General features: G+C 43.7%; 1 protein-coding gene across 1 annotated transcript in view; it reads left to right on the top strand.

Annotated features, from left to right (window-relative positions):
- Nucleotides 1-15,594, top strand: part of LOC144826165 (astacin-like metalloendopeptidase) — a 180,986-nt gene that overhangs the window by 124,643 nt on the left and 40,749 nt on the right. The gene's annotated exons all lie outside the window — the stretch shown is intronic.

The following is a 15,594-nucleotide window of genomic DNA, read 5'->3' as shown; positions in this document are numbered from 1 at the left end:
GGCGCGTTTGCACAGTGGTCAAGGGAGGGGGCAGACCTAAGATGCCATGTGTGCAAACACAGCCTGTGGCGCATTTAAAGTTGGGGAATTAATTCCCTTTCAAACCTGAGGGCCCCAGGGGGACAACTAGTCCACCAGGTGTTTCCAGTAAGCGCCACTGCGCTGCGTTGTAGAGAGGTGGTCTAGATCATGCTCCTTTTTACACCTCTCTGCAAAGCAGCTCTGTGGCGCTTACTGGAGGTACCTAGTGGGCTAGTTGGACTCCAGGGACCCTCAGGATTCAAAGGGGCTTAATCTCCGAACTTAAAATGGCCACAGGGCGTGTTTGCACATGTCACCTCAGGCCCCCACTCCTTTCACCACTGTGCAGACGCGCCTGTAGCGTGTTTTAAGAGGTAGTTTTAATCCCCTGCCCTATTATGTACTAGGGCCTTACAGAGGAGGTCACCTCAATGCATAGTGTTCCCTAGTGTATGTAGATGTTTTCACTGTATTCTAAGTGTCTTTTAGCATAGTGCTGGCTCTAGGCCTTGTTAGCCAGAGTCAGTTACCACCAGTACCCGTCTGAAAAAGTTGTGGGCACAGGATGATTTTGCAACAAGGCCTCTTTCTGCTCCTCTGTTGGTTCTTTCTGCACATGTCGTGCTTCTTCCTGCACGTTTCTTCATCTTTGTGGACTTCAGTTGCTTCTTTCTGCATTTCTTTTGCTTCTTTCTGAGCGTTTTTCTTCTTTCTTCACATGTCCTACCTCTGTAAGCATAGTTAAAAACTAGCATTGAAAAAATCTTTGTAATTCACTTAAAAACCATAGGTTTCAGGCACATTATAGTTAGAAATGAGCATTTAAAAAACCTTAGAAATTCACTGAAAAAACCATAGGTTTTAGGGAAAGTTATAGTTAGTTGGACATTTCACTCGTACAAAACCAGAGAAATTCCCCCGTTATAGTTCGTTCAGCTAACTATAACTCACGCCCCCGCAATGCACTGCTGATGACATCACATATTACATCACTCATGACATGGTAAGTGACATCACTGATGGCATCTCAAATGACATCACCGATGACATCATCCAGTGACTGTGTGTTTCTGTAAAGTTTAAATATGTTTAATATATATAGGGAAAGGCGTATTGAAGAATGAGTGGGTGTATACGTGTCTGAATGGATGATTTAGTAGGTGCATGACTGATTATGAGTGAGTGGTTAAACGTATCTTACTGAAAGCATGGGTTAGTGACTAAACTGTGTGAATGTCTGTATCTGTCTGTTGGTGTGTAAGCGGCTGCATGGGTTTGCGAATAGCTACATGAGTGTCTATATGGGCTATTGATTGGTTGTCTGAGTATCTGTATGGGTGCCTGAGTGTTTGTGTGGGTGGGATGTGTGTGACTCTGTGCATAGATGCGTGAGTGGGTGATTCACTGGGTGCATCGTTTTCAAGAGTGCATCTGTGATGGACTATATGGGTGGGTGAGTGTGTGTATAAGTGTGTTGGTGAGTGAATGTATATCACAGTGGTACATGTGTGAGTAACTACATATGTGAAAGGCAGAATATATGTGTGTTGGGGTATATAAATGGCTATAAGTGAGAGTGTGTGATTGTGAGAGTGGCTGTATGGATGAGTGTATGCTTGTAGTTTGTAGCACGATTGGTGGTATAGGTGATAGGGTATAGGCGCCTTAGGGTATTTCCACTATGTATTTCTTGAGTGAGTTTAAGTATTGGTGACAGTGCTGTAGGGTTAAGGAGAACCACCTGCCTCCCTTAGTTTCCGTGGTAAAACCAACAAGACAAATACAACACTGTACCCCAGCACACTGAGCATTTTCGCAGTATTGTCGTTTTTCATGTGGCGGTAATTCCAGGCCACATGTGCTCCAGTGGCGTGAGGCGAAATTGAAAATCACATTCCAATTTATCGGGTAAGAATCTTTCGGTTTCTTCGCTTACCGGTCTCCCGAGTTTGTAATGATTGAGGCGGCGTTCCGCGTCCTCGTGCCCCATGCCGGTCGCACTCGAGTGGACCGGCGTGTGGCACGATGATGCGCAATGGCCCCTGTTTGAATCATGTGGCCTGGAATTACCGTCACATGAAAAACTACAATACTGCGAAAACACTCAGCCGTGAACAAGTCGCATGTACTAACTTACAAGAGGCGATGAAACATGTGTTGGCTTGGGAAAATTTGAACAACTGACAACAGGAAGACCGATTAAAAAGAAGAAAAATTGACCTGTTTTATTTTGTGTGATAATAATTTCTGAAAAGATTCTCTTTGAACTTACGTGTGCTAGGGTACAGTGTTGTGAGTGTATGCTTGTATCAGTGATTGTATAAGAGCGTAAGAATGTGCTAGTATTTGTATGAGATATTGAGCTGGTGTGTGTATAACTGTATAGGTGAGTAAATGACAGTGTGATTCATTATTTGCATGATTGACTAGGTGTTTGAGTACCTCTATGGATGAGTGGCGGTGTGTAAGTGTCTATATATGTGTATGAGTGCATCTGATAGTCCTGTACTGAGTGACCATAAGTATGAGTGACTGTATGGGTGATTGAGTGGATGTGTGTGTAACCCTAAGAATCAGTGAGTGGGTATGTAGTTATTGGTGTTAGAGTGTCTATGGTTTTGAAAATGGCGGTCTGCAATTTAGAGTGGGTGTATCAAAGGTTATATTAGGGTGTGAGATGCATCTAATTATCACATGGATAATGTCATCAGTATGTCATCAGTGATGTCATTTGAGTGAATTTTTTCAGTGAACATATATATACATATATATATAAATACATAAATATTTTCAAGGTAAGGTGATGTGGAGAGTAGTACATCTATACTTAGCTATACATACTCAGGATCTTTCTCTAGCTGATATTTTGGCTACAATGCTTTTGTACGTGATATTAGATGATATTTCTCCGCTTTACCGTACAACCCTTAAATGGAGTATGCGCTTCCATTCCTAACGTGGAAATCCTTTGCGAGACTTCTTCTCAAGAGCTGAAACCTTCTGCTTTTCATGGTCTGCTGTTGGGCATCACTCACAATCAGAGGTACGAACACAGGCTATTGATAATCCAGAGTCAGTGTGTTAGATCGGGGGTCTCTCGTTGGCAGTGGTAGGTACCAATGTCCAAATAGGGACCCTTGCTTCTAGTCAGGGCAAGGGGGATACACTCTTTAGATAACCCCTGCTCACCCCCTTGGTAGCTTGGCACGAGCAGACAGGCTTATCAAAGGCAATGTGTAAAGTATTTGTACCAACACTCACAGTAACACAGTGCAAACACCACAAATGGACTCCACATCAGTTTAGAAAAATAAAGTATCTTTATCAAAAATACACAAGACCAAAACGATAAAAATCCAACATACACAGTTCAAGAATAAGTCTTTAAAAGAGTTCTAGGGTTTGCATCAAAATAATCCACAGTTGCGTCACGTTTAGCCCAAAGTACCTGTAGATGCGACAAAAGTTCCAAGTGGAAGCTGCAGCGTTGAAAAACAAGCAATGCGTCACTCCTGAGACCCTGGGGAGGCGATGCGACAGCCCCGCTGCATGCGTGTTGCGACAAATCCGGTCTGTATGGGGAGGGATGCGATACCTTGTATGGATCCGGTGCGCAGGTTTGGTAGGGAGCGTTTCGCACAGGCACGATTAAGGGTGGGCGGCCAGATACGCTCCGTGCACGGAGTGCACGTAGTGCCGTCTCCTACGCATTTTGCGTAGCGGGCGTAGCCAGGCGGCCCTACGTGCGCTCCGCAGACGGTGCGTAGCCGGCCGCCACCCGCCTCCCTCCCGCCCTCCCTAAATACATAAATAAAAGGATAGAAAGCTTTTAAAAACACTTACCTTGTCTGCCGGGTCCCCGGGGCTCCCTCTCGCCGTCCCGGATTCGCGCTGCCATTTCGGATACTAATGCGCATGCGCGGGCAGCCGCACATGCGCATTTCTCATGAGAAATGCGCATGCGCGGGCGCCCGCGCATGCGCATTAGTATCTGAATCGGTGGCGGCGCGAATCGTGGGACGGCGAGAGGGAGCCCCGGGGACCCGGCAGACAAGGTAAGTGTTTTTAAAAGCTTTCTATCCTTTTATTTATGTATTTAGGGAGGGCGGGAGGGAGGCGGACGGCGCGTAGTGGGGCTACGCGGAGTGCGCGGGTGGGAGTAGTTTTGCGCCCACTTTGCGTAGCTCCGCGGAGCCCCACTCCGAACACTACGCCCAGGGTTAGGCACGATGCGACGATCTTTAGGATGGCGACGATCTCTGGTGCGGCGACGATGCATGGCGCAGCATTGATCTTCTCCTCTTGCAGTCCCTCGATGCCTTGGGTCTGCGACGATGTTCAAGCAAGCAAGCGGTGCAACGATCTCACCCAGCGACGACAGGCTCTGCGACGATACTCGCAGTGACAGGAATCTTCCAGCACCGGGGCGATGCGCTACGCAAGCAAATGATGCGTCGGTTCTTGCAGCGGCAACAGGCGCTGCGACGATCTTCGTGGCGACGAGAATTCTCTTGCACTGTCGACAATGCACTCCGCAAGCGAGCGATGCATAAAAATTGCAGATCTTCTTCTTTTCTTCTTGTCCAGCGCCCCAAACAGCAGGCAACAAACTTTCAGAGGCCCCACAATTGGATCAAGCACTCTAGGAAGGGCAGAACTCACTCAGCAGAGTTCAGGGGGGAAGCTGGGGGTGAAATCCTTTTGTTCCTAGGACTTCTTAACAGGAGGCCAGCTCTCCTCAGGCACTTGGAGATCTATTCGAGCAAGGGGACACAGCAACAGCAAAGTCCTTCCCCTCTCCTTGGTAGCAAAGCAACTGTAGGTCAGCCTTACAGCAGGTCAGTCCTTCTTCTTCAGTCTTCCATCTTTCTCATTGGCAGAGGTTCATTCTTGATTCCAGGATGATCTACTTTTCTGTAGTCTGGGTAACCCTTTTTATACCAGTCTTTTCTTTGTTCTCTGGAGGCAAAGGGGCCTTGGCTTAGTCAAAACCAGTCTGGTCAGTCCTGGAGCACTTTGTTTTCCTTACTTCTCGTTTCCTTTCAGCGAGAGGGGCAGGGTCGTCAGCCGCCCAGCGGGAGGCGGAGCCAGTATTGTGGAAGGCAGACACAGCTCTATTCAGTCCCAGGTGCTATCCCCTCCCACCACTCAAGATGCAGATGCAGCTATTCAGCCTAGGGCTGCCTCATCCAGTCTCCCCAGCCCCTGTCACTCACAAACCAGACAGTCAATTCACAAACAGGCCAAGGCACACAGAAAAGGCATCAACTCACTCGGAGTCTTAGGGGGAACAGGGGTACAGGCCGCCCCCACTCAAAAGCTATCAAACCAAATTATGGCCTGTCCCTCAAGACACTCTTATTATTCAATTAGACTGTAGGATCAATGTAGGTGTGTGCATAATAATATCACTACCCCTTTCCTATTGTATCAGGGCTCTTAGTTCCTGCGCAAGTGTCACTCTTTGTCAAAGTACACAAAAGGTGGAGTTAAAATTGCCAAACAACCATCACCCATACCACATAAAAATGTGGAGAAAGAGATTGAGCACGTCACGGTAGAACCGCAAATGGGGTTATCTGGCTAGCAATTACCAGTATACCCACTTATCATCATAGGTAGCTCACTCTCAGCAACAGTGGAAAGAAAAAGGTACAGACACACGGAAGGAAAGGACAAACACCATGTAACAATCCTTATACTTCACAACAGACAAACAATGTGTTGAATGTTCATGCCACAGCGGGTAACATGTACCAATCGCTGTTGAGTGTACACATTCACCAATAACCCCAGTGAGAAAGAAAAAAGTGGATCTCACATGTTAAAATTGCAGCGCTCACTGGCCACTCCTGTTTTTTATTCTGGGCTGTGAGTGCTCCAAGCTAAAATGGACTCACATTAGACCAAGTTGCATGTGAGTCTCAGTCGCCGACATGTTTCATTGCTGTATATTTTGAAACTTCATCAGGGCAATTAGGGGTTCGCCACTTTTAAATTCCACTCATCGCTTACTTGTAACCTGTGATGATTAAAATTGACAACAAAATAAAATCAAGAAATTGTGAGCCAAAAGGTCCTGACCTTCAATAGACCACCGGCCAGGTCAGATATAGAGCGTAAGTTAAAAAGAATCAAAAGGTGTGGCGCACTGAAAAGTCAGACAAGAGAACAGCCACTTTCTAAAAGTGCTGTTATCAAACACAGGATTTAAAAAGCATTTGCAAAGCAATAGGTCCCGCATTAGGAAAGTTTGAGATATTCGTATTGTTAATGACACACTTTTTATTTATGTGTTGGTTTTGAAAATACCGAAACTAATAGCTTTGTCATTTACAAAGACAATACTTTTAACTTTCGCAAATGTGACACCTATAGCAATTGTAATGCAATATGTGTTGTATTTACTTGACTTAGATGTATTGATATTGCAAATAACAATTGCTTTTAGTTTTTTTAATAATTAATACTTAGATAAAAGTTATTGCAATTTATAATGGCAGTAGCTTAAACTTTTGTAAATAACTTTTGTGAAGATTATATTCAGTGTATTTTATTGTGACGCTGAGTGATGTTGTGGTGGTGACGAGTGATGATGTGGCATTCAGTGATGCTGTGGTAGCGCATAGTGATGTTGTGGTGTCCCTGAGTGATGCTGTGGTGGTGCTGAGTGATGCTGTGGTGATGCAATAGATAGATAGAGAGTAATTATGTGGTGTGTAACTATGTGGCACTGAGTGGTATTTGGAGTGTATGTTGCATTGAGTGCAGTGTAATTATGTGGCGTGTAATTATGTGGCACTGAGTGTATGTTGCGTTGAGCGCAGTGTAATTATGTAGTATATAATTATGTGGCACTGAGTGGTATTGTGTGGAGTGTATGTTGGATTCAGTAGAGTGTAATTGTGTGGCGTGTAATTATGTGGCACTGAGTGGTATTGTTTGGAGTGTTTGTTGCATTGAGTGCATGTAATTATGTAGCATATATTTATGTGCCATTGAGTGGTATTGTGTGTTGCATTCAGTAGAGTGTAATTATGTGGTGTGTAATTATGTGGCACTGAGTGGTTTTTGGAGTGTATGTTGCGTTGAGTACAATGTAATTATGTAGCATATAATTATGTGGCACTGAGTGGTATTGTGTGGAGTGTATGTTGTATTCAATAGAGTAATTGTGTGGCGTGTAATTATGTGGCACTGAGTGGTATTGTTTGGAGTGTATGTTGCATTGAGTGCAGTGCATTTGTGTAGCATATAATTATGTGGCACTGAGTGGTATTTGGAGTGTATGTTGCATTGAGCGCAGTGCAATTATGTGGCGTGTAATTATGTGGCACTGAGTGGTATTTGGAGTGTATGTTGTATTGAGTGCAGTGTAATTATGTGGCTTGTAATTATGTGGCACTGAGTGGTATTTGGAGTGTATGTTGCATTGAGTGCAGTGTAATTATGTGGCATGTAACTATGTGGCACTGAGTGGTATTAGGAGTGTATGTTGCATTGAGTGCAGTGTAATTATGTGGCGCGTAATTATGTAGCTCTGAGTGGTATTTGGAGTGTATGTTGCATTGAGTGCAGTGTAATTATCTGGCGGGTATCTATGTGGCACTGAGTGGTATTTGGAGTGTATGTGGCATTGAATGCAGTGTAATTATGTGGCATGTAATTATGTGGCACTGAGTGGTATTTGGAGTGTATGTTGCATTGTGTGCAGTGTAATTATGCGGTGTGTAATTATGCGGCACTGAGTGGTATTTGGAGTGTATGTTGCGTTGAGCGCAGTGTAATTATGTGGCGTGTAATTATGTGGCACTGAGTGGTATTTGGAGTGTATGTTGTATTGAGTGCAGTGTAATTATGTGGCTTGTAATTATATGGCACTGAGTGGTATTTGGAGTGTATGTTGCATTGAGTGCAGTGTAATTATGTGGCATGTAATTATGTAGCACTGAGTGGTATTAGGAGTGTATGTTGCATTGAGTGCAGTGTAATTATGTGGCGCGTAATTATGTAGCTCTGAGTGGTATTTGGAGTGTATGTTGCCTTGAGTGCAATGTAATTATCTGTCGTGTATCTATGTGGCACTGAGTGGTATTTGGAGTGTATGTGGCATTAAATGCAGTGTAATTATGTGGCATGTAATTATGTGGCACTGAGTGGTATTTGGAGTGTATGTCACATTGAATGCAGTATAATTATGTGGCGTGTAATTATCTGGCTCTGAATGGTATTTGGAGTGTATGTTGCATTGAGCGCACTGTAAATATGTAGCACATAATTATGTGAAACTGAGTGGTATTGTCTGGAGTGTATGTTGTATTCAGTAGAGTGTAATTATGTGACGTGTAATTTTGTGGCACTGAGTGGTATTGTTTGGAGTGTATGTTGCATTGAGTGCAGTGCAATTATGTGGCGTGTAATTATGTGGCACTGAGTGGTATTTGGAGTGTATGTTGCATTGAGTGCAGTGTAATTATGTGGCGTGTAATTATGTGGCACTGAGTGGTATTTGGAGTGTATGTTGCGTTGAGCACAGTGTAAATATGGAGAACATAATTATGTGGAACTGAGTGGTATTGTCTGGAGTGTATGTTGCATTCAGTAGAGTGTAATTATGTGGCATGTAATTATGTGGCACTGAGTGGTATTGTTTGGAGTGTATGTTGCATTGAGTGCAGTGTAATTATGTGGTGTTTAATTATGTGGCACTGAGTGGTGTTTGGAGTGTATGTTGCATTGAGTGCAGTCTAATTATGTGGCGTGTAATTATGGGGCACTGAGTGGTATTTGGAGTATATGTTGCATTGAGCGCAGTGTAATTATGTGACGTGTAATTATGTGGCACCAAGTGGTATTTGTAGTGTATGTCGCATTGAGTGCAGTGTTATTATGTGGCGTGTAATTATGTGGCACTGAGTGGTATTTGGAGTGTATGTTGTGCTGAGCACAGTGTAAATATGTAGCATATAATTCTGTGGAACTGAGTGGTATTGTCTGGAGTGTATGTTGTATTCTGTAGAGTGCAATTATGTGGCATGTAATTATGTGGCACTGAGTGTATTGTTTGGAGTGTGTGTTGCAGCGAGTGCAGTGTAATTATGTGGCATGTAATTATGTGGCACTGATTGGTATTTGGAGTGTATGTTGCTTTGAGAGCAGTGTAATTATGTGGTGGGTAATTATGTGGCACTGAGTGGTATTTGGAGTGTATGTTGCATTGGGTGCAGTGTAAATTATGTGGCGTGTAATTATTTGGCACTGAGTGGTATTTGGAGTGTATGTTGCATTGAGTGCAGTGTAATTATGTGGCGTGTAACTATGAGGCACTGAGTGGTATTTGAAGTGTATGTTGCATTGAGTGCAGTGTAATTATGTGGTGTTTAAGTCTGTGGCACTGAGTGGTATTTGGAGTGTATGTTGCATTGAGTGCAGTGTAATTATGCGGCGTGTAATTATGTGACACTGAGTGGTATTTGGAGTGAATGTCGCATTGAGTGCAGTGTAATTATGTGGCGTGTAATTATGTGGCACTGACTGGTATTTGGAGTGTATGTAGCGTTGAGCGCAGTGTAAATATGTAGCATATAATTATGTGGAACTGCGTGGTATTGTCTGGAGTGTAAGTTGTATTCAGTAGAGTGTAATTATGTGGTGTGTTATTATGTGGCACTGAGTGGTATTGTTTGGAGTGTATGTTGCATTGAGTGCAGTGTATTTATGTAGCATACAATTATGTGGCACTGAGTTATGTTAATGTTAATGTTAGATGGATTTGTAAAGTGCAGCTGCTACCCGAAGGTGTCCTGGCGCTAAGGTGAGGTCTAACCCGTGGAATACATAAGTGGATTTTGCTGGTTAGTTGTTAAAGAGCCTAGTTTTAAGGGACTTCCTGAAGGCCAAAAGAGTGGTCGTGCTTCTTAAATGTAGAGGAATCCTGTTCCAAGCCTTAGCTGCAGTAGTGATGAAACTTCTACCCCCCCATTTAGCTTTTTTTATTCGTGGTGTTGTTACAAGCTTGGCATCTGATGAACGCAGTGTTCTTTTTGGTATGTACCAGTGGAGCTGTTGCCTTAGAAAGTCTGACCCAGAACCCTGCAGGGCCTTGAACAACACCAGGCAAAGTGCCTTCAATTGGATGCGCTTTTTGACTGGTAACCAGTGGAGTTTTTTTATAGATGGGGAGAGAGATGCGTACTTAGGGATACCTGTAAGGAGTCTAGCTGCTGCGTTCTGCAACATTTGCAATTTATGAATGGAGCCTTCTTGCAACTTGAGGTATAGACCATTGCAACTTTTGGAAGTAGGGGCATTATTTTCCTGCAAGTTCTGAGAATGAGTGACGTGGTCTTTAAAGCGTAAAGTGTCATCGATTCAAATTCCCAGGTTCTTCACCTTCTTAGTGGGGGGTGGTAATGGGCCATGGGCAGATGGCCAGCAGTTTGGGGTCCAAAAGGAGGGGTTGTTGCCGAAAAGCACCACCTCCGTTTTGCTGGAGTTGAGCTTTAAGCAGTTCCATGCCATCCAATCACTCACAGTATACATACAGTTCTGAAGCCTAGAAGCAGTATCACCTTGTTTATCGGGTCGAATATTGACCACAATTTGAGTATCGTCAGCGTATGAAGTGAGATTAAACCCAAAAACATCAATAAGCGGGGCTAGCGAGGATCCACAAATGTTAAAAAGTGTGGGGCTCAGGGAGGTTCCCTGGGGAACTCCACAGGGTAGGGAGAAAGCTTCTGCCTCAAACTTATCTAGTTTGACCGTATGAGTTCGTTCGGAAAGAAAGGATTTGAGGAGAGCTTGTGCTGTTTGTCTGACACCTATTTCTTCCAAATGGGCCACCAGCAGGGTGTGGTGGACCGTATCAAATGCCGCCGAGAGGTCCAGCATGATCAGGGCGGCACTTCCTCCCTGATCAAGAATGGCCTTAATCTCTTCGGTGGATTTAAAAAGTGCCGTTTCCGTACTATGCCCTTCTCTAAACCCGTATTGGGTGGGGTCAAGAGTTTCGGAACGAATGAGGAATTGGTTGAGCTGAGCATTCTTGTTTTTTTTAATAATCTTCGCTGGAAGGGGCAGTCTGGAGATGGGTCTAAAATTGTTTGGATCCTTGGCGTCTAAGTTGGGTTTTTTTAAAAGTGGAAGGATGGACGCCTGCTTCCAATCCTCTGGGAAGTATCCTTCCTTGTACATAGCAATAAAAATAGATGTGAGTTTACCTGCCACTGTCATAGCCGCGAGTTTTACAGTTTCAATAGGGCAAGGATCGAAAGGGGAACCTGACTTCACCTGGGTAAGAATTTTAAGGGTGTCTTCATCTGTGAGGGGATTAAAATTTTTTTTAAACGCTGTTATTTTTCGAGTCTTTTGTTACAGTGGTGGGTGTGGAAGAAAGTTGCTATTTGAAATGTTTGAGAAGGCTGAGAAGATGGCATTAACTTTATCGAAAAATAACTTTGCTATGTTGTTACACAGGTCTTGACTTGGGGGAGTGGGAGGGGTTTGGGCGGGAGTGGGGTAAGGGAGGGGGAAGGAGTGTGTGTTGCATTCAGTAGCAGTGTAATTATGTGGCGTGTAATATGTGGCACTGAGTTGTATTTGGAGTGTATGTTGCATTGAGTGCAGTGTAATTATGTGGCGTGTAACTATGTGGCACTGAGTGGTATTTGGAGTGTATGTTGCATGGAGTGCAGTGTAATTATGTGGCATGTAATTATGTGGCACTGAGTGGTATTTGGAGTCTATGTTGCTTTGAATTGTATTTGAATTTGAAGTGTAATTTTGTGGCATATAATTATGTGGCAATGAGTGGTATTAGTAGTATATGTTGCATTGAGTGCAGTGTAATTGTGTGGCGTGTGATTATGTGGCACTGAGTGGTATTGTTTGGAGTGTATGTTGCATTGTAATTATGTAGCATATAATTATGTGGCACTGAGTGGTATTGTTTGGAGTGTGTGTTGCATTCAGTAGAGTGTAATTATGTGGTGTGTAATTATGTGGCACTGAGTGGTATTTGGAAAGTATGTTGCATTGAGCGCAGTGTAATTATGTAGCATATAATTATGTGGCTCTGAGTGGTATTGTGTGGAGTGTATGTTGTATTTAGTAGAGTGTAATAGTGTGTGAGTGTGCAGAGTGTGTGAGGGTGCAGAGTGTGTGAGGGTGCAGAGTGTGTAAGGGTGCAGAATGTGAGGGTGCAGAGTGTTAGGGTGCAGTGTGTGAGGGTGCAGTGTGTGAGGGCACAGTGTGTGTGGCCTAAAGTAGTGTGAGGGCACAGTGTGTGTGGCCTAAAGTAGTATGAGGGTGCAGTGTGTGTAGCCTAAAGTAGTGTGAGGGCGCAGTGTGTGTCCTAAAGTAGAGTGAGGGCACAGTGTGTGTAGACTAAAGTAGTGTCACGCATACACACATTCAAATACACATACACTGGTGAAGGCTCGCAGACACACAGAAACAATATGTACATGCTCTCAGACATACACATCAGGTGAAACTTCCCCGAGGCAATTATTGACATGCCCTTGTGTGTGAGGTTTTGTTGGTGTTTGGTTGCACCTAGATGTAGTTGTAGGAGAACAGTGTACAGAATAGGGGCGTTGGGGCAGAATGAAGAGGCAGGACAAAATGGACGGGGTGAAAGTGAAGAGAGGGCAAAGAAGGGAGAATGGATTGAGATGCAGATAGAGAACAGAATAAGGAGGGGGAAAAGAAGGAGAGAAGTAATCTGAATAGGTAGAGGGGAAGAATAAGAGAAAGAGATATGATGGGTGGAGGAGATTCAATAGAAAACCTGGGAGAACAAAGAGGGCAGAGTTAGGGGAGAAGGCAACAATGAAACCGAAGAGGACAGGAAGCGTAACTGAATGGGAGAAGAAAGGATGTGTTACTTCTACCACTATTGAGAGTAAAATTGTCGTTTGGTATTACGAGCTCAAAGGTTACTAAAACTTTTTTAATATTAAATAAGACTGCAGTTCACTTGGGAATCTTGTTTTTCTTGGAAGCCAGTCGAGCGGCTGGAAAGTGACAAAAAAATGGTAGGAAAAGAGTAGTGGGGAAGATGTGTTGTGGCTGCCTACTGTCCATATGGCACTGAGAGGTATTTGGAGTGTATGTTGCATGGAGTGCAGTGTAATTATGTGGCGTGTAATTATGTGGCACTGAGTGGTATTTGGAGTCTATGTTGCTTTGAATTGTATTTGAATTTGAAGTGTAATTTTGTGGCATATAATTATGTGGCAATGAGTGGTATTAGTAGTATATGTTGCATTGAGTGCAGTGTAATTGTGTGGCGTGTGATTATGTGGCACTGAGTGGTATTGTTTGGAGTGTATGTTGCATTGTAATTATGTAGCATATAATTATGTGGCACTGAGTGGTATTGTTTGGAGTGTGTGTTGCATTCAGTAGAGTGTAATTATGTGGTGTGTAATTATGTGGCACTGAGTGGTATTTGGAAAGTATGTTGCATTGAGCGCAGTGTAATTATGTAGCATATAATTATGTGGCTCTGAGTGGTATTGTGTGGAGTGTATGTTGTATTTAGTAGAGTGTAATAGTGTGTGAGTGTGCAGAGTGTGTGAGGGTGCAGAGTGTGTGAGGGTGCAGAGTGTGTAAGGGTGCAGAATGTGAGGGTGCAGAGTGTTAGGGTGCAGTGTGTGAGGGTGCAGTGTGTGAGGGCACAGTGTGTGTGGCCTAAAGTAGTGTGAGGGCACAGTGTGTGTGGCCTAAAGTAGTATGAGGGTGCAGTGTGTGTAGCCTAAAGTAGTGTGAGGGCGCAGTGTGTGTCCTAAAGTAGAGTGAGGGCACAGTGTGTGTCGACTAAAGTAGTGTCACGCATACACACATTCAAATACACATACACTGGTGAAGGCTCGCAGACACACAGAAACAATATGTACATGCTCTCAGACATACACATCAGGTGAAACTTCCCCGAGGCAATTATTGACATGCCCTTGTGTGTGAGGTTTTGTTGGTGTTTGGTTGCACCTAGATGTAGTTGTAGGAGAACAGTGTACAGAATAGGGGCGTTGGGGCAGAATGAAGAGGCAGGACAAAATGGACGGGGTGAAAGTGAAGAGAGGGCAAAGAAGGGAGAATGGATTGAGATGCAGATAGAGAACAGAATAAGGAGGGGGAAAAGAAGGAGAGAAGTAATCTGAATAGGTAGAGGGGAAGAATAAGAGAAAGAGATGTGATGGGTGGAGGAGATTCAATAGAAAACCCGGGAGAACAAAGAGGGCAGAGTTAGGGGAGAAGGCAACAATGAAACCGAAGAGGACAGGAAGCGTAACTGAATGGGAGAAGAAAGGATGTGTTACTTCTACCACTATTGAGAGTAAAATTATCGTTTGGTATTACGAGCTCAAAGGTTACTAAAACTTTTTTAATATTAAATAAGACTGCAGTTCACTTGGGAATCTTGTTTTTCTTGGAAGCCAGTCGAGCGGCTGGAAAGTGACAAAAAAATGGTAGGAAAAGAGTAGTGGGGAAGATGTGTTGTGGCTGCCTACTGTCCATATGGCGTCGCTGGTCTTTCCTGTGAAGCTTTGTGACAACGACTTGTTAATTTATTTTAGTAGGAGCGCCCAAGCGGATTCCTTTGAAGTTTTGAAGTCTGATGTTGAATGCAAGCGGACTATTGTTTTATTGTTTTTATTATTATTTGCATTATTTCATTGTATATTAATTATATATGGAAATATTGCAGATTAGATAGCGGACACGGTCCACCAAAAAACAGAAAGTATAGATTGAATCAAAATTGTTTGAATCAACTATAGTGACGACTGTGTTATTGATTTTATTTGGTGTATCTTTCATTATAAAGAAAAAAAGACGAATATTTTAATAAAACTAACAAACGAACCTTACTTTGTATTTTTGTCTGGGGTTGTGTGATGTTAGAAACTAGATGGTCTAGGTATCACTATAGTAAATAACTGAATAGCAGAGAAAGGAAATCTATTTTGTCTATTGCTGACTGCAAGCAAACCAGCATGAGTGCAGAGAGAGGCTCACAGGCTGCCAAATGGTGTGCGATGTGCACGAGCCCACACACTGTAGGCAATCCGCCTTTAGGAGCATTTCTGAGAGCCCCTACTTAATATCTCTGCCAAAGCATTGCTAACGCAGTGCCTTAGACAAGACCTAAAAACCATCCTTCCTAAAAGATAGGTTATTAAATTCTGAGTTCAGGGATACCAGACTTTAATTTTCTATCTTGCTCCTATGGGAAGATATGCAGGTAAACATTATACACAGCATTCCCCATTATCGCCTATGGGCAAGATAGCCCGCTCAATAGTGAAAAACAAAATTGGCAGTATTTCACTATCAGAGCATGTCACCTACATCAGGACATGCCCTACCTTTCACATACACTGCACCCTGCACCCTGCCCAGGGGGGTACCTAGGGCCTTCCATTGCGGTGTCCAATGTGTACAGAAAGGGAAGGGTTAGGCCTGGCCAGTGTGGACACTGATCAGGTCAGCATGGCAGTTAGCAACTGCACACAGGCACTGCGGTGGCAGGCCTGAAACACCATGTAAAGGCTACTCCTGTGG

The sequence above is a fragment of the Lissotriton helveticus genome, chromosome 3_2 (assembly GCF_964261635.1).
Source record: "Lissotriton helveticus chromosome 3_2, aLisHel1.1, whole genome shotgun sequence".
Classification (NCBI taxonomy): Eukaryota; Metazoa; Chordata; class Amphibia; order Caudata; family Salamandridae; genus Lissotriton; species Lissotriton helveticus.
The sequence above is the reverse complement of the archived record's forward strand: the minus strand, read 5'-3'. Positions and strand labels throughout refer to the sequence as shown.